At 48.2% G+C, this 24,992-nt stretch overlaps 1 pseudogene; it reads right to left on the bottom strand.

Annotated features, from left to right (window-relative positions):
• Positions 1–1,670: 1,670 nt before the first annotated feature.
• On the bottom strand, positions 1,671–3,077 carry LOC119001378 (rhomboid domain-containing protein 3-like; annotated as a pseudogene).
• Positions 3,078–24,992: the final 21,915 nt, after the last annotated feature.

The raw sequence follows: 24,992 nt of genomic DNA, 5'->3' as shown, positions 1-24,992 counted from the left end.
CTGGGAAGCTGCTTACAGCCACACAGAAAAGCAGCCTATGGACATGGCCAGATTCCAGCCTGGGCCAGCCACTCTCCCATGTTACTAGAAAGGGGGACCTGGCCCTTAAGGGGCCTGACTTGGACCTTCCGGTAGTGTGTGGGTTCTTGACTATGTACAGAAAGATTTCATAACGTGAGTCCGGGTGATTATGAGGGTACATTTATTAAAGCTGGGGACAAAGAAACAAGGAAGGAATTAGCATAGAAGAAGCAACTGCAGGGCCTAAGCGAGGCTGCCCTGGCTTTCTGGGAATGTTACAGAGAAGAAATGAGCCTAGGCAGGGCGGCTTTAGCTCACTGAGAAGTCAGAGAAAAGGGGGCCTTGGAGACAGGTTCAGGGGGTTGCCCCAGACGAACTGCCGCTGCCCATTGCTGCCCTGGTTACAAGTCTGGCAGGCTTTCCTAGAGTTTAGGAGATGCAGGTTTGTGGGAGAAGAGGGGAGGGGACAGGTGTGAGTGGGCTCCCAGGATGGGGAGGGAAAGCGTGCACTGGATCCTCCACCCTAAAATCTTCTAATGGTGGTGCGCTGAGAGGAGGTCCCAGAGGAGGGTCTGAATCCAGTTCTGTCATCAGCTTTGCGGGTGAGCCCTCTCAGGGTGGTGATCTCAAATGGATTTGTGGGCTCCAAGGCAGGGGTCATTACCTGATGCAGCTGCTCCTGAGGTCAGCTGCGGTGTCCCGGGTCTGGTTTGGCTGCTTTTCTGGGTCTGGAGGGGAAATACAACAGAGGCCTGCCTACCTGTTATCTCCTAGATGTTATCTCCAGGAAGGAAAGTCCTGGGAGGGAAGGGGACCCTAGGAGCAAGGTCCTTGTTTTGCCAGCGTTGCCCTCTGCAGGGCCCGGGGGCTTTCTACCCTGGTGTCCCTCTCTATCTGGCTAGAAACTGCTTGGCCATCGGTCTCAGTTTCCCTATTCCACTTGCTAAGCCATTTTTCTAGCTTCTCACTAACCTGCATTTCCCCCTCAGAGACTCCCGTCCCTGAAGTCTTTTAGGGGTGATTTGGGAGGTTGGTCAGTGGATCTTCAGTAGTTGCTTCCTGCCGACAAGGGTCATGGCCCCTGCCTGATATGAGGGAGACAAGGGACTGGGTCTGAGACTGGAACAGGGAGGCTGCTGGGTGACTCTCCCCATGCTGGGATGGGCCAGAATCCCTGCAGCATCGTGATATGCAACTGTTGTATCCTAGAGGCAACAAATTTGAGAAGGGGGCTAAACAGTCATGGCCCAAAGATGAGGAGGACTGTAACTGCGAGAGGCCCAAGGAGGAGTAGAAACCAGGCAGTGGCGGGAGAGCGGACTTCGCAGCACCCCGGATGGGACTGGCAGTGGGGTCCTCTTTCCAAAGTTGGGAAGCCAGGTAGGCTGGCCATAGATTTTTCTGATGTGTTTGTCTATGTGACCTGAAGGGTTGACGTAAGTACAGCAGGTTTTGGTGACGACTGCACCCACCCCTCCCTCTGACGGCCGCAGGTTCTTGAGGGCTGGTCTGCCATCTAGCACCGCAACAGGAAGGAATCTAGAGGCCATTGTGAGTTTCTTCTTCTTCCTTCTTCTTCTTCTTCTTCTTCCTTTCTTCCTTCCTTCCTTCCTTTCACTTCCTCTTCCTCTTCTTCTTCTTCTTTTTAGAAAGTGAACTGGTTTTATTCCAAGCAGCGCCAGTACCGGGTGCTGTGGGGCTTGTCCTGCACCCACTGTGACTTGGCCTGCTGGCACTCGGACTACTGACACATAGGCCAGGCCTCTTGTCACCTGAGGGAGGGCCTGTGGCTAGGAGGGCCCAGGACCCTCAGGGTGAGCAGGCCCACCCTTCTCCTCAGTCACCAGGGCCTCAGCCACCAGGGCCTCAGCACCCACCTCCCCACTGACCAGCAGTGACACAGCACCCTCAATGTGACCTGTGGCTGCTAGCGCCACCAACTGCCTGCTCTGTGGGAAAGCCCATGTACTCCAGCTGCTGCAGCCCGAAGAGGAGACAGAAGACTTAGGCAGCCATAGTGAGCTCTTGGGAACCTGGACTTGCCCCTCAAGGAGCGAGGCCTGGATCCCCTCCTGCAGCATCTGCTCATCTAGGACTGCCCACCGTAGGGTCCCTGTGGGGAATCTGGGCCTGGTCCAGGCCAGGCCAACCTCTGCAGACCCATCCCAGGTCAGCTGCATGGGCCCCAGGCCTGGCGGAAATAGGGCTGAATCTTTGCTGTGGGACCAAAGCCTAGGGAGGCCACGTGAGGAGGTCCAGGGGTGAAAGCCTCACTCCAGGAAGGGTGGAAGGCAGCGCAGCCACGTTGCCTGGGGTGGGAAGGAGCCTGAGCAGCCAGCACTCCGCCAAGACCCTGCACAAAAAGCCCTTCTGCAGCACCTGCAGCCACCGCTCCGAGCCATTGGAAGACCTCAGCTATGTCAGCCAGGCCAGCAAGGAGACCACAGAAGGGATGCGGGAAAGGTGGCTCGGAGGTGAGCAATAGTGTCAGGATGAGCAGTAGCCATGGAGACAGCCATGGTGGCCCCATGGGGCCATCTAGGGTGCTAACCCTGCCCCGCCAGGATGGCCAGATGGACAGGCATGTACCTGCAGCCACCAGCTGCACTGAACGCCCTGAGGCCTGCCAGCAGCCAGGTTGAGCAGGGTGGAGGCATGCAGGGACCACAGTGTGCCCAGGTGGCACTCCTGCCACCAGCCCACTGTGGGCAGGAGCAACAGACTCAAGAACAGGCTGGGTAGGGCCATGTGGCCCACAGCATGGGCCAGCAGCCACTGTGTTTGCCAGGGGTCCAGCAGCAGCTCTAGGGCCGGGGCAAGCCTGGGGCTAGCCCCACCAGCCACAGACTGCTCACTAGCAGCATCAGGACTGAGGAGGCAAGAGGCAGCACTTGGGGACAGTAGGCAAGGGGGGCTTCTGTCATACATGGCTTGGCTGAAGGTGGTCAAGGGCAGTCTTGGGGCTGCATGCTTCCACAGAGCCCCAGCACAGCCCCTCTGGCCCTAGCCCCCCTTTCCACAGGAACATTCCAGCATCCACTTCTTCCCGTGGTGCATCCTTGGGCAAGCTGTCCAACTCTGAGTCTCTCCTTCCTTTTCTGTAAAATGGGGATTAAGAAAGTCTTGCCCTTATTGTGAAGCCGGAGGGCAGAATGGGAAGGACCTGGGAGAGTCTTCAGGGTAATGGAGAGAGTGGGGAGTCCCAAGGTGTGGGTCGGACTCAGCTTTGTGACTAGGAAAAGTACTCAAATTCCTTGGTCCTTGGTTGCCCATTTGCAGAGTGCACCCCCTCACCCCCCAGCCCACCAAGCGCCGGGTGGGGCACCTAGCTGGGAATAGGGACTCTAGCTTCCCATGGAGGCCCGAGCACGCTAAAACCATTCTGCTTGCACTCGGGAGCGTGACCCCCAGCCAACCGCCCAGCACGGCACCCCTTCCCCTTCACCATTGTAAGTTTCTGAGGGCATCACTGGTACTCTTTTCCTAGAAAATTTAACTGGCAGCTATACTGTCTGTTAAATTGCTTAAGGTGGCCTCATGGTAGACAAACCTTCCCCTTGGAGCTGCTGGACTGTCGGCTACCCCTACACCAGCTACTATGTGACTGATTGCCCTTTTATTCTGAGGGTGAGTGGCATTGTGAATAGTGACAGAAATCCCTCAGGGGGCAAGAAAACTTAAGGCGTGCTGCCGTTGAAATTGTGTGTTGCCAACACATGGGTAGGCTAGAACAAGGTAATGGTTGGTAGAACCCGGTCTAAGGTCTGCTATCATAAGGTCGGCTACTTTGGGGGTGTCCCACAGAAAAAGGTATCTATGAGGGGCACACGCCTGCTGGGAACATATTGTAAAACACCAGGCTTGTAGGTGACACCCAGTAGGTGTCTCCCTTGCAGTCAGGGGAGAAGGGTGCCCCTTTTAGGAGGGGGTCCCTTGGCTCTGTGGGGGGCTCTGTGTGCTGTGGCGACTTGGCACACAAGTTTCCAGCTGACATTAGTTTCTCCCTGCAATAGCTGCAGGTGTTTTAAGGTCATTCTGAGACTTAATTTCCTAGACACCTGATTGGCTTGGTGCACACCCATGTGTCACACGAGGGGTACAAGAAACACTGTTAGAAAAAGTCTTTGGATCTATCAGAGATGGTACAGAATCACCTAGTTCGAGCTTACTGACACATTCGTTGGACGTAAAACAGTGACAGCAGGATTCTCTGAGGGCCCTTCATAAAAGGGGCCTCAGTACCGACTGCTTGTCAGTCTGATTAATGACCGAGGTCGGACTGGTGAAAGGGAAGCCAGTGGGAACTGGAGGGAGGTTTAATGAAAAAGGACTGACCTTTTCAAAAGGGTGGGGGGAGCCTGAAAATAGAGTCAGATTTGAGGGGAGGGTCGTAGGTTGAAACCGAGGTGGGAGAGCTGTTGCAATCAGCTGTCTGTGGCAGGTCCAGCAATTAGAAAGTTGACATCTGGTGGCAATGATATCAGAGAAGTTCACTAGTGTATTTGCCTGCCATTCTCCTTGCAAAGGTCCCAAGTACAGTGGGGACATAAAATCAAGAAAAATACACATTGTTGGTTAGTGGAGGGGGTGCTGGGACCGTACCTGAAGTCCGGCAGAAACAGGAGAAATATCAGGAAGACAATTACATTAAAGGCCTAATCACCATGTTACTTCTCTGCGACAGGCTCTTGTTTCTTGAAGAGGAGCTTGAGGTCCTCAGTGGGTTCACAAGCCTGAGTCTTGGTTGTGGTTCCTGTGGGGACTCATTTAATTTGAGAAAAGTGAACCCAACTGGCTCTTCCTGTAAGCTTCGCTGCAGTTGGGGCGCTTAATAGGACCAAGACAGGCCCTTCCATCCAGGTTGCAGCTGAGACTCAGGACAGCTCTCCCTCCAGGCTCTTGAGTAGACCACGTCTCCTAGTTTAACGAGTTTGTGTTGGCAGCCTTTATCAGGGACAGGTAGAATTTCATTCCCATACTCTGCCAGGGTCCAGCCTCAGCAGGTCTCAGGGTCCTTGAAGGATGGATGGTGAAAGTCAGACACCCGATTGGATGCCAGAGAACAGCCAGCCTCTGTGGGTCTAACTGAACTCACAGAGTTTGATTTAAGCTTTATTTTTATAGAGATTGTTACACTACATTAAAGGAGCAGGTGCATGGCATAATCAGTTAAGCAGAAAAAAATCAATACAGAGGTAACTAGGAAAAGTACAGGAAATTCCATAGATTCAGTTATGTTAAACAAAGGTTGTTTTAACCAGGAGAGCCAAGAGGGCACTGTACAGGGACTGGCAGGGCCTGCGAGGCCCGTACATTAAATATCTTTCAGTGAGAGGTTCAGTCCCTCTTATGGCCTCGGGCTTTAGGGGGCGCTGTCTCTTGTTAGGGTAGGACACCCTGGGATCAGAGACACCCCGACGGGGGTGTGTTTGTGGCCCTGCCTGGTATTCCAGTTTCCCACACCTCAGGGTTGACATGCACAAGGTCAGACTCTGGAGTATTATTACTTCTGGGTTCAGGGTGAGGAATTAGATTGGCCATCAGGCATCACAACAAGAATTCATTATATTTCATGGCTGATGTTCCTAGGGTGGTGGTAGTTCCTACACTAGACAAGATGTCCCTTCCTAATAAGCGAATGGGGCACCCTGGAACCACAATGAAGTCGTGACTAAAAGTGAGATTTCCGAGGCTGCGGGTTTTTGATCAAACAGGTTTTTGAAGAAAGAGGTCCTGGTGCGTGAGTCAGAGCGGAGTGAGCAGCCCCCTGTCTAATAAAAATGTAAAGGGCTTACCTGCTTCATCAAGGCTCACCTGAGGCTCCTCTGGCGTGATGGTCAGATGGTCAGTGGGGCAGTAGGAGGATGGGGGCACCGTCAATTCTCGGGCCGTGGGTGTTCCGACTGTCATTGGTGTAGAGGCACTAGGTTTCCTTCAGAGCCTAGAATGCTCCCCTTTCTGATGGTCTCCCCTCTCACAAAGGGGGCATGGTCCTGGAGGTCCACAGCAGGGTGAGCTGGTTGTGGGCTCTCCCTTTCCTAGCGTTTTTCTGGGGTTCAGGAATAGCATCACCCCTTTGCTGTTCATGGTAGCCTGGGGGCCGGAGACCAGGTGGTGTGAGACAGAGAGGCGAGGCTAAACAAGGGAGTCTTTGTTCCCACAGGGTGGCTACACGGAAAACGATTTCTGCCGGGTGTTCAGCGAGGGGTCAGAGGTCCCAAGGTTAGCCTTTGTGATCTTCTGTCTGGAGCTGTCTGCACGGAAAAAGACGTCCCCAGAAGTGCTCCACCCCCCAACAGGGTGGTGTTGATGTCCTTTCGTAAAGCTTCAGTGAATTGTCCCCCAGGCAGGATTTGCAACCTTTTCTTGAGTGGCCTCTTTTATTTTGTCATAATGAACAGACTTAATGGTGCAGTTTTTCATCTCTTCTATGAGACCAGTAACCATTATGGGTCCTGCAATCCCTTCCCTCTCGTCCTCCACCTGCCCCGGTGTTATAGGGACATTGCCTGGTTAGGGTCCCGGCCTGGGATTGCATCCCCCCGCCCCACCCCCCAACAATGGATGTGATGTTGAGCACACATAAGTCAGTGCTAAGTGAGTAAACCCCTCTGTGAACGTGCTAGGATCTTCCGAAAACCAACCTAGTTTCTAACTTTGCAAAGTGTCGGGTCAGACACAGAGAAGGGAATATGTACCGGAACAATTCCTAGGCCACCACGTTCCTGGTTTTCCACTTCCCTCAGAGGGAGCGTATTAGGAGTTGGGTGATACGGAGTTCCGCTCCTGGTAGTGGCAGGACTAGGAGCTGGGGCAGGTGCCTGCTGCTCTGTAGTGGCGCAAGGATTTTACGGTGAGGGCTGCACTTTGGAAGACGAGAGGGGACAAGCTGGGAAGCAGGCCATTCAGTCCCTGGGGTGGGTTCTGGTTGATTCGAGGAGGTCAGAGTCTGGAGGTGTCCTGCAGGGCTGCGAGGAAGGGGTCTTCTAATTCATCTGACTTTGTGACACACACATCCCACAGGACTCTCTTAAGTCCCTGTCTTGGTAAAGGGCCATGAATATCTGAACATAAGGTATTTCACTCCATTTGCCTTCATTTTCACAAAACAAATCTAACTGGAAAATAGTGTTATAATTCAAGGATCCATTTATAGGCCAGCCCTCCCCATCCCCTAGTTTGTATTGAGGCCAGGCGATACTACAAAAGGAAATGAGGCAGGTTTTTTTGGATCCTCACTCTTAAAAAATGGCCCAATTATTAAGGAGTCATGGGGAGGGGGGGGGGAAGCAGCGCCCATTTTGTCTCTTTCTGATCTGGTCAGTACAGCTGACACCAATTATGAGACCCCCAGAACCAGGAGGTGGGGTGCAGCCGAGGCATCCACCAGTTATTTCTTAGAGTGTCTACATATCTTCATCCAGGTTAAAGGTGTGACCTGAAAAGTTACTTATTATTATATATATATATATTTGAAGTTTAGAATAAATCAGAGTTCTTTTCATTGATTTTCCCAATGATGAAACATATTTACAAATGCATTGGAGTGAGGCAATGGCTGTCTCCAGTGGTGGAAATCCTATAAAAACATGGCTACTGAAGTGCAGAGAAATCCTTGTCTTCCTAACAGAGTGAAAAAGAACCAAATTCCAACTCTGTTTTAGCTTAAATTCACTGACTTAAATTTATTATCCAGCTTAACCACACGACTTCCTCTCAAGATCCTTCATCACAGATCTTCCACACCCTTCGAAACTTTCGACAACGTTCACAAACGATTCAGAAATAATCGTCTCTAGCACATCTCACTTTCAATCCTTGTCCTTCAAAAATGTATTTCCAGCCCTTTCTGTCTCCGAGACCATCATGGCTCCCATGAAAAAGCCTGTGGCGAAGGGGGAGCAGAAAAGAGAAGCAGGGTCCGAAGATCTCCCTGGGACGCACCCACCCTGTGGAAGGCGGAGGCATGGGTGCCGTTCGTTTTGAGCAGTTTCTTCCAGAGAGAATCAAAGTGAATGGAAATTTCACTGGGAATCTTGGCGGAGGGCTGTAGCCCTTGAAAGAAGTGAAAGTAACATCCCTGCGATTTCTGAGGTGCCTTCTTCCCAGAGGTATTTGAAATATCTTACCAAAAATATTTGAAAAATAATAATCATCATTCCTGGCTGCACGTAGTTGCTAACTGCAAAGAGTTATGAATGTAGGGGAAGAAAAAAAAAAGCTTCTAGAAAGACTTTGGTTTATCTTCAAGCCTTTTAAGAGATAAATAGGGGAGATTCGGGGAACTCGAAAGGGTTGGCGAGTTTTGACATTCCGGAGCCGCCCTCTGGCCGAGCACACGCTTCCCCTGCAAAACAGGGATGGTTGTTTTCGTGCCTTAACAGTCGGGCCGCCGCTCAAATGTTTGTAAAGGACTGACAGTCTTGTCCACTTATTTTCGAAATGTTTTTTGCCATCTGGGTATATATTTCTAAATACATTTTACCCTCCTGGTTTGGGCATTATTGGTTTCAGGATAGTCTCACTCAGGTGAATTGGAGCAGATTTTATTGGTAAAAATATATGTTGTCCCATAATATTTCCAGTTGGAAGGGAACAGGTTCTGATTTAAAGACAGATGGTGGATATTATCTCTACCATTTGTATGAGCTTACTCTGAGAGAGAGCGATAGTTGCCAGAGGAAAAGGGGGGATTAGGTGAGTAAGGTGAAGGGATTAAGGACAAATTGGGCCCTTGCTGGTGTGGCTCAGTGGATTGACCTCTGGCCTGAAAACCAAAGGTCACCAGTTTGATTCCCAGTCAGGGCACATGCCTGGGTTGTGGACCAGGTCCCCAGTTAGGGGCCATGAGAGAGGCAACCTACCGATTGATGTATTCTTTGTACATTGATGTTTCTCTCCCTCCCTTCCCTTCTCTCTAAAAGTAAATAATACAATGTAAAAAACAACAACAACAAAAAAGTACAAGTTAATAGTCACAAAACAGTCCCAAGGAGATAAAGTGCCACATAAGGAATATAGTTAATAATATTGTAATGACCACGTACGGTGCTAGCTGGGTACTTGAAATATTGTGGGGATTAGTTTATGAAGTATATGACTGTCCAACCACTGTGCTGTACACATGAAATTAATACAAAATAATATTGAATGTAAACTATAATTTAAAAAAAGAACATAAAAAGTATCTATAAGGGCCTTAGTAGTTTTTCCTTTTATGGTAATTTCAACTTCTCCCAGACTATTAGTAAAGGAAAGGGAAATGCCCCTGGAGCAACCCCATGCTGGCCTCCGCCTCCCCTCTCCTTCCAGACCCCACTTCCACCTCCTACAATCACTCCTCCATGGCCTGGCTTCCCTTATAAAGGCAGACTCCTGCACAGGAGTCCCCAGTGAACCCCACCCAGCAATTCTGTTGCCCTGTTCTCAGGAAGCAGCAGGTACGTTCATCAGGACAGTCAGGACCATTCTCCCTGAAAGTTAAACCAGATTCCTTTGCAAACCCCTCAGGGTCCCAGAGAAAGGAAAGCACACAATCCCTGTTGCTGGGAGCATCCACCCACACGTCCCCTAGACAGGGCTTCAGTGAGGAGCAGGCTTACTGCCAGGGTGGAGACAGACGTCACACTGAGGACTCAGTTTCCTCAACTGAATCCACCATCTGGGCTCCCAAATCCTGCTGCCTGTTGGCTCCTGTCCTGTCCCTTTAAATAGTGATGTCTGTTGAGGCCAGGCCTGGCAAACATTGTTTCTGGGCAGCCCCCAGTACCCATAGTGAGGCCTCATCTCCCTCCTCCTCTGAGACCTGACCATTCAAACATCACCTGCTCTCCTGCTCTCGGCTTTTACACTGTGGGATAGGCAGGCAAGGCTGGGGGACATGGGAGCAGAGAAGGGCCAACATGTGGGGGAGCTTTGCCCACAGAGCACCCCGTCCGCTATAGATGAGAGTATGTCTACCAAGACATGATCTGCCTGGGGAGGAAAGGTGGCTGATCTCTCAAAGGAGAAGAGCCCAGAGCCTTTTCCTCAATGGGCTTTTGTTGAGTTCATTTTGCATAGGAATACAGGTAAAGCTCACTAATCATTGTCAGGCAGTAAGGATCAAACAATAGATAACATACAAAGAACTCTGAGGGCTTATTCTGAGTCAGGGTCTGTTAGCTAAAGGGCTATAAAACTTTGGGAAACAAACTCATTTCCTGCTTGGACCCTTATCATTTCATTGAGAGCATTCTTAGCAAAGCAGGTTTCACAGGAATTTATGCATTCCTTCTTAGGCCTGATCACCCAGGGGACCTGCCCTTTCCAGCACAGGGCTGCACAGCCCTCTGTCATTGTTTCAGGCTTAAGTCAGACAGGGGAAGTAAGGCAGCCAAGAGATTAGGAGATTTATCACAGACAGAATGAGGACTCAGGCTATGTCAAAGCCGAGGGGCAAGGGTCTATCACTCCCTTTTGCTATAGCCCCCCAAGTCCCTCCCTGGGGCCTCCCCATGATCCTGCCTGTCTTAGGTCATTCCTCCCTTGAGGAATCTTACCTGTCATTGGTTAACCAATCAAGCCCTGGGGGCCAGGCAGGGTGAAGTAAAAGGAGCAGAAGCAGTGCTCCTGCCAGGGAGATAAGCTTTATCTCCTTAGTGGATTATGGTCCAAAGGTCGCTCACTCAGCCTTAGCCAATAGAAGGGTTATAGCTTCTGAAACCAGGCAGGGCAGTTCCCAACACCAAGATAGGCAGGACCAGCTAGCCATGGCCAGGTCTCCACCTGCCCTAGCACACAGCATTCTAAAACAGGTCTGCTGAGAACGTGGCCCACCTGTCCTCAGATCCTCTTGAACTAAGAAGAGGAACAGTCTTCCGAGGCTGACATTTGAGGTACCTGGTCATGGGGAGACCAGCTCTTCCCTCAGCCCTGGCAGCCCACCCTCAGTCATGCCCGAACCTGCTCCACTTTAAGACACTTCAACTCAACATCCACATGCTTTCCTGAGTAAACATCCCCAAAATCAGCTTTTGGTGTCTACTTGGTGCTGGGTTGACTTTCAGAGCAGGGGTCCCCAACCCCCAGTCTGAGGACCAGTACAGGTCCCTGGCCTGTTGGGAGCCGGGTGGCACAGCAGGAGGTGAGCTGTGGGGAGCCGCTGAAGCTGTGCCTGCAGGACCGCCTGAGCTCCGCCTCCTGACCCCTCTCCATCGCCTCCGCCTCTGTGGGGAAATTGTCTTCCACGAAACCTGTCGCTGGTGCCAGAAAGTTTGGGGACCACTGTCGTAGATCCTGGTGGGTCTTTCCATTCAGACTGACCTAGATGAGGGTCCCATTAAGCAAATTCCTTAAGCTCTCTGAGCATCAGTTGCAACATCTTGAAATGGGAAAGCAAATCTACCTTGCTTTATTAGTGTGAGAATTAACCGAAATGATAGTTATAAAGTGACAGACAGTGTCTAGTACAGACATTCAAGTGCAATTTGTTCTTCTTCCCTCCCTTTATCAACCCACGAATTCTCCTTTCCCTGTGTCAGTATCAGGGGCTGTCCATGCCCCCCCCTCCCTGCATTATATTACATCATTTGTTGAGCACCTTCTATGTAAAAGCTGCTGCAAATTGTCCACGCACATAGATCATGGAAACATACAATCTGAAAGCAAGAATTAAATGTTAAGACCAGGATATAAATAATTTGGCAGAGAGCGAAAAGTATTATCATAAGGGAGGTACAGAGAAAGTGGGAGATTAAACACTCCCTGGCCTCTTGTCAAGTTCCAAAGGAGGAAAACTGCCCGGCGTACGTTTTATTTGACGAGACATTTCTCTTACACAAATGGACACCACCAGGTTGATTTTCCCCCTTCCCTGCAAGGAAGAAGCCTCAGATTCTAATTATTCTAATCCAGGCAATGGCTCTGTCGCGCCTATCACTTGACTGTTCAGCAATTAGTTGCTCCACTGGGTACCATGTTCAGACTGCAGATTCCTTCCAAGATTTAAATTGGACCACCCACGAGGGATTGCAAAGCCAACAAAACGAGCTAAATGAGGAGATGATGGATACATTAAAGACAGCTGCCTCGGGCCCCACGTTGCCGACACAACACGGTGCAGGTGAGCCAGGCAAAAGTGCGGGCTTTGCTGCATCAGCAGCCAGCCTCTGCCCCGAAAGACCTCTCCCCACCACGTGAGTCCCGCTCGTCCTTAAGTCAACACCAGGAAGAACTGGGGGGGAAATATCTCCCTAAGAGAGTGCCTGACAAAAAGCCTGGAACTTCGCTTCTCAGCCGATGAGGGAAATTTTGTTGCCACCAAGAAGCTAGGACCGGTCAGCATTATGAATGAATGAAACACTGCGTGGTCTCCGCACAACACTCCTCACCTCCACAGGAGGACACTGGCTGCAGGATTCCTGCGAAGACGTTGCCAAGAAAATGCTGCTGATGCCGCCAGTCGAGTTGTTGGGTGTTGTGAGACAGAGACAGAAGACCGGACTGCCGCTTATCCACCGTGTGTGTTTGGGCGGGCTCTCCAGCTGACTGGGTCTCCATTCACTAACACGCAGGTAAGTAGGGCGGCCACCCCCCCACCCCGCCAGATTATGTGGTTGTGACTGTGCTCTCTGGGAGCATAGGAGGCACGAGGCATGGTGGGAAGCCAGTCCTTCTGTTCGGCAGGATAGATAGTAAACCAAAGCAGAGAGGGGGAGGGACACATGTCTCACCCATCAACTCAGCAGTCCTGAGCCTGGTCCCATAAGATTGCCAGTTCCAAAAATCACAAGAAAAAGCATGATAACACAGGAGGAGGGGAGCCCTTGAAATTCTGTATGTATCCTTTCCACTCTCTGGGAAAGAAAGCCTTTGCAACTATGTATTAGCATCCCAAGGTCTGGAGAGGGAAGGAGGAGGAGAACCTAGAAGCTGGCTACAGGCATAAAACCCCTGAGATTCCCATAGTCGGGGCACTCGGACTAACTGGGTGCCTGCTTGCAGATTTGTGCCCAGGTGTACTTCATAAATAAACTTACTAACTCATTTCCACGATATGGGTCGTCTCTCGCCTGAATTAATCTCTAGCGAGCGAGACAAGAACCAGGGAGGGGGAGCCCCCTCACTTGGGTCTCGCCAGTAACACTTCCATCATTCATTAGCTCAGGCAAGGGACCCCCCTCTCCTGAGCCTCCATCTCTGCATCTGTGTAGAAGGTCTGTGTGTGGATTAAATGGGAGCACGCACACAGAGGCAATGGCGCAGACCAGGTTGCTCCTTGGTTTGTGTTCCCTTCCCCCAGCAGGGGTGTCCAACCCACAGCCGCAGGCCATGGCTATGAATGTGACCCAACACAAAATCATAAATTTACTTAAAACCTTTGCTTTGTTCATCAGTTTTCAGTAGTGTTTGTGTATTTAATGTGTGGCCCAAGACAACTCTTCTTCCAGTGTGGCCCAGAGACGCCAAAAGCTTGGACACCCCTGCGGGCCTGGAGCTTTGCTGTCCACACTCAGCAGAGCTTCTCTGGGTCTGGGACAGGAAGTACAGGGTCTCCTTGGCCCCCCAAGCCACAGTCCACGTCCTTCACTAGCACCTGAGGCCCGTCACTACTTTACGACACCAGCAGGCACAAATCCACACTGCACCTCGGCATGCCTTCGCAAGATTTCAGAGTCATTTCCCTAGTGCTGGCTTCCTGAGTTCAAGGGTTTTAACTCTTTGGGCCTCAGCACAGAGAGATAATCTTCTTCCTAAGGCCATTGATAGTTCATACAGGATCTCTGTGGGAATGAGGGCCAGGCACCCCACTTAGCAGCTAAAGCCCACGCCAGAGCACACAGTGGAGGGAAGGCTGGAATGTGGCCCACTCAGCCACCAGCTGACCCCTTGTGCAAGGGGCAGACACACCATAAACCTGCTCCTGTGACTAAGAAACCACAGGGACTCAAGTTAGCGTGGCCAGCTCACTTTTGCATGTCCCCCCATCACCCCTAATACTCTCCCCTCTCTGTGTGTGGACTCAATTTGTTCCCCACTGCTGATGGGCTCCCATGATGGGTGGGTGGGGTGAAGGGAGGTGAGGGGCATACCCACAGAGAGCTCCAGGCAGGCAACGTCCCAAGTTGACAGTCTCGGAGGAAGGAGAGCCTATCGACTGGAGGCACAGCTTGGCTCACTGGTGCGTCTCTGTGGCCAGGACAATGGGCCCTGTGACTGGCAGCCCTTTCAGATCCGCATAGAGGGGCTTCACCAAGAAATGTGGGAGGGCATGGAGAACTGCCAAATACCAGATATCACCTCACTGTCAACGGGGATTGGAGTTTGAGGAAGGCTTCGTAGAGGCCGTCCAGTCCAGCCTCCCGAAGACGCACAGGCGCTTACCATCTTCATTCTCGGCGATTCCCTCACGCCCCGTGTGGCCTTTGGTGCTTGGTTTCCTCATATCTAGCCAAGTATTTGAATTTGGTGGTGGAGTCTGAAGACCCTCCCAGCTCTGATCATCCAAGGACTGTCATAGCTACAAGAAACGAAGCTTTCTTGGGCTTGAGCCCCAGTCTGTGCGGGAGCTCGTGCTAAAGAAACCAAAGTAACCAAAGGCAGCCAGGGGAAAGGACTGAAGCCAGGATAGCAGGAGGCCGGCCCCAGCAGAGTAAGGATCAGGAAGTTCTCTGGGCCTGGGCATAGCTGGAAGATCAAATTGCTCGTGAATGAGAAACCTGGTGTCAAACCACTCGAGTGGTCAGGGTATTCAGGAACTTGGTCCTTAGGCTGCCTGGCCTACTGGGAGGAGTATGGGGAGAGGGTGGCAGGGATTTGGAAGCCCCAGAAGAGGAACCAGAGAGGGTAGAAACTGCATGTGAAGTGAAAGCAACTCACTTCAAACTGAGGAGGTTGGGCCTTTCCTTACTTGGTGATTGGGCTGCCCGGGCCCAGGTGGGATGCACAAGTGAACATCTTCAAGCCAGAAGAGGCTGAGTCCCCAGGGTTCCCAGGGGATGGTGCCCTCTCTTGAGCTGTCACCTGGGACCTCTAGTGACCATAGACTCTGGGCAGGAGTCACCATGGGAGACTAGTTCTGAGGTGACACCTCCACAAGCTCAGTGAGGGTCCCTAGCCACGTGGCCCCGAGAGACTTGGAGGAAGGGCTGCGTCTGAAACGCATGAAGCCGGCTGAGGACAAACAGGAGTCTACCTCACAGAAGGAGGCACTGAGGGACAGACAGATTGATTCCAAGGGGTCTGAGAGATAACGTTATTAAGAGAGCCACAAATACCTACTGAGAAAACTCAGGAGAAAGCAGAAATGGCCTCAAAAAAAACCCCCTATGAGGTAACCCTGAGGAGGTCAGCAGGATTCTGGGAAGGAAGCAGTTTGGCCAAAGGTCCTGCAAGTCCTGAACTTGCCATTTGTCCCCCAGTTTCCTCTCCAGTGAGGTGTCCTTGAAACACGACTCCTTCCCCAAGGGAGTGCAGTACTTAGGGAGCTGTCCTTTGGAAATACAATACAACTTCTGGAAAAAAAGAAACTGTTCGTTCTTCCAGCTCCTATATTTTCTGGGTTGTCAGTTTCCATACCAAGGGAAAGACTGGTGGGAAAATGATGAGAGAAGAGGGTCATCTGAAGTATCATGGTCTTCTGGGATCCCTAAACAAGGTGCAGGCTCCGCAATTACCACGCAGAGGGGGGCTCAAAAACTCAGTTCGGGTTCATAGTTTCCTGCTCAGTTAGCCAATCCCGAGGGGTGGGGAGAGAAACAATTTCCAAATACATAAAAATGTATTACCAACTTCTTTAAAAAACTTGTTTTTAGTTTATTGGGGCAACATTAGTCAATACAATTATACAGTTTCCAGGCGTACAACTCTATAACACATCATCTGTATATTGCATTGTGCACTCATTACCTCAAGCCAGGTCTCCTTCCATCGCTGTTTATCCCGTTACTCTCTTCCACCTCCCCCACCCCCTTGCACTCGGGTAATCACGCACTGTTGGCTGTGCCTGTAAGGTGTCTTTTTTTTTTTAATCCCTTCACCTTTCCTCCAGCCCTGCAACCCCTCTCTCCACTGACAGCTCCAAGTGTGAAGAGGCCAGGTCCGCAGGGAGCAGACACGGCACAAGACAGACAAGGTCTCGAGTTTTTAGATTAGCTGGATTCCGTGGAAACAGTGATCACAGAACAGAGTGGAGTCCAAAGAAGTTAATTATGAGGAAAAGAGAAGAAAAGAACAGAAGCCAAAGAGGGCCCTGAGGGGAAATTACAGTAGGTGGGGCCTCGAAGACATTGGTTAAGAAGAGGAAACATCATCATCCCAAATTGTTGACTAAGCACCCAATTAAAAATCCCTCGCCATTTCTGCCCTGGCTGGTGTAGCTCAGTGGATTGAGCGCGGGCCTGCGAACCACACGATCGAGGTTCGATTCCCAGTCAGGGCACATGCCTGGGTTGCAGGCCGGTTCCCGGACTCACGAGAGGCAACCACACATTGATGTTTCTCTAGTTCCCTTCCTCTCTAAAGATAAATAAATAAAATATTTTAAAAAAAAAGAAAGAAAAATTAAAAAAAAAATCCCTCGCCATTTCTGAAACATAGTTGTCCAAATGAGTTGTGGTCAATTGCCCCTACAAGGCAGGGAGGACAGGTAAAAGGCCTCGTTCCCAGCCTGTCTCCATGTGGACATGCAACTCCATTCTGGCCAAGAGGATGCAAGTGGAAGCAATGTGCATGAATTCCATGCTTTCTCAAAGGGACGAAAGAGCATCCTTGCACCTTCCTCCTTTCTGCTGCCTACAAATGTGAACGCATTGGTGGGAGCCCCTGCAGTTGTCCAGGGCCATGAGACCCTGGCAAAAGAAACCACACGCAGCGCAGGAACAAGCTCGGAGGATCCTGGTTCCCCAGTGCTCATGGAGCCTCCTACCTCCAGACTTTGACATGGAAGAAAAAGAATTTCCCTCCTAATCTACTCATGTATGATGGTCTTGGGCAAGTCACTTAGCTTCTTCTCTATACCCCAGTTTCCTCGTTAGTAAAACGGAATGATAGTGTCTACCTAACAGGCTGAGAATAAACTGAGTGCCAGACACAAAGCACAATAAAAGCTGCTATTTGAGCAACTATTTTTAACAGTTTTATTGAGATATAATTTATATACCATACAGTTTGACCATTTAAAGGTACAATTCAGTAGTTTCTAGCATATTTGCAGTTTTGTAATTGTTACTATAATCTAAGTTTAGAGCATTTTTATCAGCCCCCGAAGAACCCTTGTACCCGTCAGGAGTCAGTCACTCCCCACTTCTTTCTTCGTCCTCTCCAGCCCTTGGTGTGGTGTTTTTTTTTAAATAGTAAGTTCTCTTTAATCACAATTTTAAGGGCGTTTGAAGCTATTTTGTGGTATTAGACACTCCTTGATTTAAGAGACACATTTTTTCTATTTATTTAGATTGTCTTCAAGACAAGGACCTGACCTTATACAGTAACGTAAACCCAATTCACAGGTGTTTGCTGGATTTTTCTTTAGATGTTAACATGCAAAATAAAATCATGATTTAAATACACTTTTAGACAGTTTTCTTTCTGTGTCCATTTTCAATGTAATATTGATTTTTACCAAAGCAAGAAATGCGATTTTTGAAAGTCTAATGCAGCGTCGTGCGGTTTGCACTGACGAGCAGCGGCTCCTCCCAGTGCTGTGCTGGCACCGCCCCGGCAGCTCTGAGAACCCTCCCGCCGTGATGTCCACACTTTGGCATCACGTGCTTATACTGCTATTCACTAGCTTCTAATTTGAGACATTATCCTACACAAAGAATGGTGGGTTTATCCTTACACCCCTTCCCATCCCAATATACGTACTTGTTTACTATTTTTCTTAAATCACTCATTGGTGTTTAAATTATAACTGAGTGAGTCATTGTTTACTATCATGATATTTACTTTTTAAAAATGTTTTGCCCTGGATGCTGTGGCTCCGTGGCTTGAGCGCCAGCCTGCGAATCAAAGGGTCGCTGGTTCGATTCCCAGTTACGGCACATGCCTGGGTTGTGAGCCAAGTCCCCAGTAGCGGGTGCACAAGAGGCAACCGCACATTGAGCACATTGATGTTTCTCTCCCTCTCTTTCTCCCTCCCTTTCCCACTCTCTAAAAATAAATAAAATCTTTTAAAAAACCATTTTGATATTCCTGGAGTTAATGATCCCACCTACCCCACTTTCTTCCCAGTTGCTGTTTCTTTATAGCTATTGCTAACTCAACCCCAAACTCCTCTTGCTGCGCTCACACACAGCAGCTCCATTCGCTCCCGTTGTGACTGCGTCTGTCCTCCCAGGGATTCCTATCCTCCAGCTGGTTTGTCTAGACTTGTGAAGGTTACTTATGCCACATGCAGTTCTGAAGGCCACTTGGTCTCCTCATGCCTACCCAGATGGGCTCGCCCCTAAACCTAGACTTAAGCTCATGGAGCCGAAAGAGGCTTAGAAGTGCTGCTTTGATTTAACCGCTTGCCCTTCCTCTCAGAGATGCTCCCCATCCTCTCTGCTTGAAATTCACTGGGTCTTTTTTCTCCATCCGATTCTAGCGAATGGGGCCACCAAAGCAGTTTCAGGGAAAAGCATTATCAGTGGATACTTCCCAGGCCTCAGTGTACTTAGATCACAGTCAATAATAAAAAGTAAAACATTAGCATGCTCTGTTGCTGATTAGAGACTCGGGAGTTAGATCATTAACATGACATTTAAGAGGGATGCGGGCGGGGACCACCTTAGGTGTCTGTTTGGGTGCTGGCATAGACTGACTGCAACACAGGCTTGAACTTTTTTTTTTTTTAGCATCTATGGAAGAATCATTTCTTATAATGATGCAATATTAGACTCCACCCCAGAGAGCACAAACTGGTGGCCCTTGGTCAAAATCAGAAACGCAGACAATTTTTCTTGGCCAGCAGTGTTTTTAAATTTTTGAATGCTTTTGGATTGGGGCATTCACCTTAACTGCACTGTTCTCTGCACCCCACACCTGCCTTGCCCTGAAAGTGTGGCAACTGAGATTCTAATAATCCAACCCTGTTATATTATAGAGGGGAAAATCCAGGAGGGGTAATTTCAAGACATTAGCTAAGTGACAAACAAGGACTAACCCAACTCAAATAGCCTTCCTGATACACATTGCCACTCACTTCAATGTGCCCAGACATGGGCAGACTTGCTAAGCACACACTCAGAGCAGAGTGACTGAGAACCTACGGAGTTATTCCCCGTAGGCTGGATAAAACATTCCTGTCTCAAGACAGGGAGTAACCTCCAAGTCAAGCTACCAGATTTGAGTGCACCAGCCTTAGCGTCTTGCTCCAAATACTGCTGACATTTAATTCTAACTCATTTCAGGCTTCTGGCTGACCATCTCTCTTCTCACTTAAACATAATCCTTTGACCAAACACGGTATGATGCAATCACTTGGTTAGATGTCAGCATTTGGTGACTGGTGAACTCCTGGGACAATGCAGCTCCTGAAGTGCTCAGTTGCCCAGGTGGGCAGTGGGCCCAGGTGAATGCCTTTTGCAGGGTCCATGACAGCCAGGGGACAAGCCTTCCCCAGCAGTGCCCGCTCCCACAGCAGAATCAGAAATACTTGCATCCGCACCACACCTCCCTCTCCTTTCTTTAACTCCTGTTGCATTGCCCACACCACTCGTTTTGACGTATTTAGAAAGATTAAATTTATCACATGTGTACATCTCAGATTCCTAACTGTATTTTAAGCCTCTGAATGAAAAAAGAGACAGCTCTGAGACACGTTGCTGGGGTTCAAATCCCAGTTCTGCCACTTACTGGCTGTGTGACCTGGGCGAGTTACTGAACCCGAATCTCTGGGTTCTCACCTGTGCAACACAGATAATACAACTGTGCACCCACCTTTCAGTATGAAGAGGAGTCGTCTTTTCAGGACCCAGCACACCACCTAACCCTCCGGTGCTAGCAAAGTATTAATGTGGCCAAATTGTTTATCCACATTATAATATTCAAGACTCAATGCGCAAAGTCTTGATTCGGCTGAGCCAATGTTTAGCAATAAGACATCACATTAAAATTAATACATAAATACAAAGTACTGATCATTATGTGAAGAAAAATGATAAAAGACATCCTGCCGGATGGCCAATGCATAATAAAGGTTCACATCAGTGGCTGGACTGAAAATGGTTGTATTAGACTGAACGATCCTTAACTGGGTTGTACGCTATCTCCAGTCAAAATTATTCATAATAAAATCGATAATTATAACTGGTGTCAACACAAGTGGGATAATACTGCTTAATTGCAATGGTTGTATTTACTGGTTGGTTCTGAACACCAAGGAATTCACTGCCATTGTTCTGTTGTTAGAGCAAGAAATTGTCCAGACAGAATTTCTCTTCTTTCTAAATTTAACCATTTAAGGAGGCTTGTAACTTTCCTTTGCCTCTTTGAGTGAACCAAAGGCAGCAGCAATGTAGTCTTCTATTCGTCAAGTCTAGAAACAAGAGCAGGGAGGTCCAGTGAAGGCCACCAACCCCCTCATTCATGCCACTGCTGAGTTTCCCAGATAGCGGGATGAGATGTGTGTGGGCACTTCCGTTTGGACAAACCACACGCCAAAGCAAAAACATGGTAATGTACAGTGAATTTTGACCCTGTTCCAAATGTTGTCGGACACCATGGGTGCTATGCTTCCAGGGAAGTGGAGAAGCTGCTGCACAGAAGCCAGGTGAGAGCATCCCGTCCCCTCCTCAGAAGACAGGAGGTGTGGCTACCGGCAAGGAGCCACGCAAGTTCTACCCAGCACTGCACCAGAAAGCTCAGCCGCCTGCACCAACACGACAGGTAAGTTCCAACGCAGCAGAATTTACAGACAAAGCAGCAGCCCTAGGTGTCAAGGAGAGAAGGGAGAACACCAGGCAGGAAACTCCTAGGCCGGGCTGCACTTCCAGCTTAATCTAAAAACGTGTATCATTCTGGGCATGTTCATCTTCCCCGGCCACACCCTGTCTCTTTAACCCAAACCACTAGGAAGGCAGCAAGAGCTTTTCTTCGGGTGCGGAAATCCTTTGTTCTTCCCCATAAGCTGATTAACATTGTTTAATTTCAGACCAGAGACTGGCTTTTCTCCTCACTGGTCTGCACCATTTTAATCAGCAGAATGTAACTAACAAGCTTAAAGAGCCACTCAGTCCTGAATCAGCAGCTCATACCATATGCTGTGGGTAAAAACACACTTCCCAAAAAAGCTAAATGCAGAAAGACTAAGGATAGAAGATGCGTTTGATACTCAAGAAGTCTAACAGGATGTGCTTAGTATATGGAACACTAAGATTTTAAGGAGAAAAAGTTATTTTTCAAATATATCGATCCTAAAACATCTTTCTTCTCGTTACAAAAAGTATTTTAGGGGGAAAAAATCAAATAGAAAAACAATTGCATCTTGTATAAATTTAGTTTTAAAAAAGATCTAATCTATTTAAAGTTTTTAATTGACCCATAGTTTGGTAAAAATATGTATTTTACTGATTATGCTATTACAATTGTCCCAACTTTTCTGCCTTTGCCCCCCCCATTCCTTCTAGCAGTTACCCTTCTTAGTTCATGGGTCATGCATGTAAGTTCTTTGGCTACTCCACTTCCTATACTGTTCTTAAGAACCCTCTGTCTATTGTGTACCTACAATTTGACTTTTTTTTTTTTGAAGATTTGATTTAGAGGAGAATGAAGGGAAAGAAACATCAATGTGTGGTTGCCTCTTGGATGCCCTGCACTGGGGACCTGGCCCACACAACCCAGGCATACACCCTGACTGGGACTCAAACAGATCCTTTATTTTGCAGGTCAGCAATCAATCCACTGAGCCACACCAGTCAGGGCAGGGCACAACTCGACTTAACACCTGTACCTTTCCCCCCCATTCTCCCTCTTCCCCCTCCCACCTGGTAACCCCACAAATGATCTTCCTATCTGTGATTCTATTTCTGTTCTACTTGTTTGCTTAGTTTTTTAGATCCAACTATTGATAGCTGTGTATTGACATTTTAATGTTCTGTTTGCTCCTTTTTCTTAAATAAGTCCCTTTAACATTTCATATAGTAAGGGCTTGGCAATTATAAATTGCTTCAGCTTTACCCTTACTCGGAAGCACTTTATCTGCCCTTCCATTCTAAATGAGAGCTTTGTTAGAGTAATCGTGGATGTAGGTCCTTGTTTTCAATCACTTTGAATCACTTGCCAGTCCCTACTAGCCTACAAAGTTTCTCTCAAGAAACCAGCCGAGTCTTATGGGAACTCCTTTGTAGGTAACTATCTGCTTTTCTGTTGTTGCTTTTAAAATCCTCTCTTCAACCTTTGGAATTTTATTGCTATCTTGGAGTGGTCCTCTTCATGTCCATCTTGTTTGGGACTCTTAGGCTCCCTGTTCTTTTTCTTTTTTTTTAAAGATTTTATTTATTTATCTTTAGAGGGGAAGGAGAGAGGGAGAGAAACGTCAATGTATGGTTGCCTTTTGTGCATCCCCTGCTGGGAGTTGGCCTGCAGGGAACCCGCCTGCAACCCAGGCATGTGCCCTGACTGGGAATCGAACTGCGATCCTCTGGTTCGCAGGCCCTAGCTCAATCCACTGAGCTACACCAGCCAGGTGAACTTTTCTATCTATTCCCTTCACCCAATTTTTTTTTTAAGTTCTCAACTTCTTGCTCCTTGTCGTCTTCTGGTACCCCTATGATATGGATGTTGTTTTTTTTGTGGGGGAGGGGATTTTTTTCTTCCTCCCATTCTGATTGTGTATGTGTGTGTAGGTATAATTTTATGTTCTAAGTCATTGATTTCTCAGCTTCATCCACTTCACTGTTGGTTCCCTGAAAACTTTTTAATTTCACTTAATGTAAACTTCATTTCTGCCTGGGTCTTTCTTATGCTGTTGACATACCCACTGACTACCTTGAGCATCCTTATAACCAGTGTTTGGAACTCTGCATCTGACAGATTGCTTATCTCCATTTTGTTTACTTCTTTTTCTTGAATTTTGGTTCTTCCACTTGGGCCAGATTTCTGTGTCCTCACTTTGGCAGCCTGTGTTTGTTTCCACGTTTAGGTACAGCTGCTTTGACTCCGTCTCAGTGGTGTGTCCTCTCGAAGAAAAGCCTTAACTGAAGGTCTGGTTGGCTCATTAGCATATTCATGTGATAAGCAGAGATTACTTTAAGCGACTGTCAATCTGGGGAAGACGGCCCTGAGGGGTAACCAGCATGGTTTTCATTTTTTCTGACTGGTGATTAAAGACCTTTTCATGTGTATGTGCTACTTAGATTTCCTTTTGGGTAAAGTCCCTCAACTTTATGAAAAACAAGTTTTGAGATATAATTCACATACCACACAATGTTCTCATTAAAAAGTGTAAGATTCAGTATGCGTTAATATAGGTAGTATGTGCAAACATCAAAAGTCAATTTTAGCACATTTTCACCTCAAAAAGAAACCCCAGACCCCTTAGCTGTCACCTCCCTAGACTGCCAGCCCCATGCAGCTGTCACTTTGTTTCTGTGCTTTTCCAACCTGGGCTCTCACAAGAATGGAATCACACACAACTTCTGTGACTGGACCCGTCACTACTGTTCCCAAGTTCATCCAAGCTGTAGCATGTAGCAGTACTTCCTGTCTATGACGGCAGGGTAGCAATCCACTGTATGGATACCCCGCATTTCATACATCCGTCCATGGGTTGATAGACATTTGGGTTGTTTCCACTTTTTTTGCTATTATAATATTGCTGTAAACATTTGCGTCCAAGTGCGTGTGGACATGTCCACTTCTCTTGATATATATACCTAGGAATGGAAATGCTCGTGACTGAGGAAATACCAGACTATTTTCCAAAGCAACTGCACCATTTTACATTTCCACAAGCAGTGTATAAGAATTCCAATTTCTCCACATCCTCCTCAATACCTGTTTTCTGACTTGATTTTAGATATCCTAATAGGTATGAAGTGATAGCTCACTGTAGTTCTGACCCGCATTGCCCTGATGACAGTCTGCATCTTTTCATGTGCTTAGCAGCCATATCTCCCTTGGAGAAGTATTTGTTTAGATTCTTTTAACTGGGTTGATGAGTTGTAGTAAGACTCTTAACAACATTTTTTTAAAGACTCTTAAGAGTCCATTTTCTTAGTGATTTTATAGAAGTTCTTTGTATAGTCTGGATATAAATCTTTCTATCTTCTATGTGGTATCGATGTGTTCTCCCATTATGGATCTAGTGTTTTTCACTTTGTGATGTCTTAATTTTAATGAGAAGTTCTTAATTCCAATATAGTTAAGTGTGTCAAATTTATGGAGGGTGTTTGTGACTTAAATCTTCTAAAGTTGAGGTCATAAAAATACTTTCCTGTATTATTTCCAACAGAATTAAACTAAGAGCTTGGTAGTTTTGCCTTGTACATTTGGGTCAAAAATTCACGGGAGTTGATTTTTATATATATAGGGAGTAGGGATCCAATTCCATTTTATTCCTATATGATTAAGCCATCATCCCATCACCATTTGTTGAAAGACTGCTCTTTCCCCCCGTGTTCACAAGGCCAGTCACTAGCTTTAACCCCTCCATCTCTTTCCTGTAAAACAAGAGAAGTAGACTAAGTCAGGGTGCCCAGTATGAAAGGTTTTTTTAAAACCCAGATAAGTCTGGTTTCTAAGTCTCACCAGAGACTCGAGGGGAGAGTGCCGACAGGGTGGAGGGTTGCTCTAGAACTGTGGACTGGGGAGTGCCTTGGCTAATGTGTGTGCAGCCAACCTGGCCCCTGCCAACAAATGGACACTCTGGGTAAACCACTGGGAATGATTTCCATGGTTTCTTCTAGTTCTAAGATCCTTCATTTTACAAAGTCTCTGTGTTACTTATTTCTCCCATACCACTTCAGGATGAATATATGTTAAAGTCTTATTAACAAGAAATACAATGCCCA

Source organism: Sturnira hondurensis, unplaced genomic scaffold, assembly GCF_014824575.4.
Source record: "Sturnira hondurensis isolate 20B ecotype Veracruz unplaced genomic scaffold, ASM1482457v3 Scaffold0016663, whole genome shotgun sequence".
Taxonomy (NCBI): domain Eukaryota; kingdom Metazoa; phylum Chordata; class Mammalia; order Chiroptera; family Phyllostomidae; genus Sturnira; species Sturnira hondurensis.
This window is presented reverse-complemented; position numbering and strand designations above follow the sequence as displayed.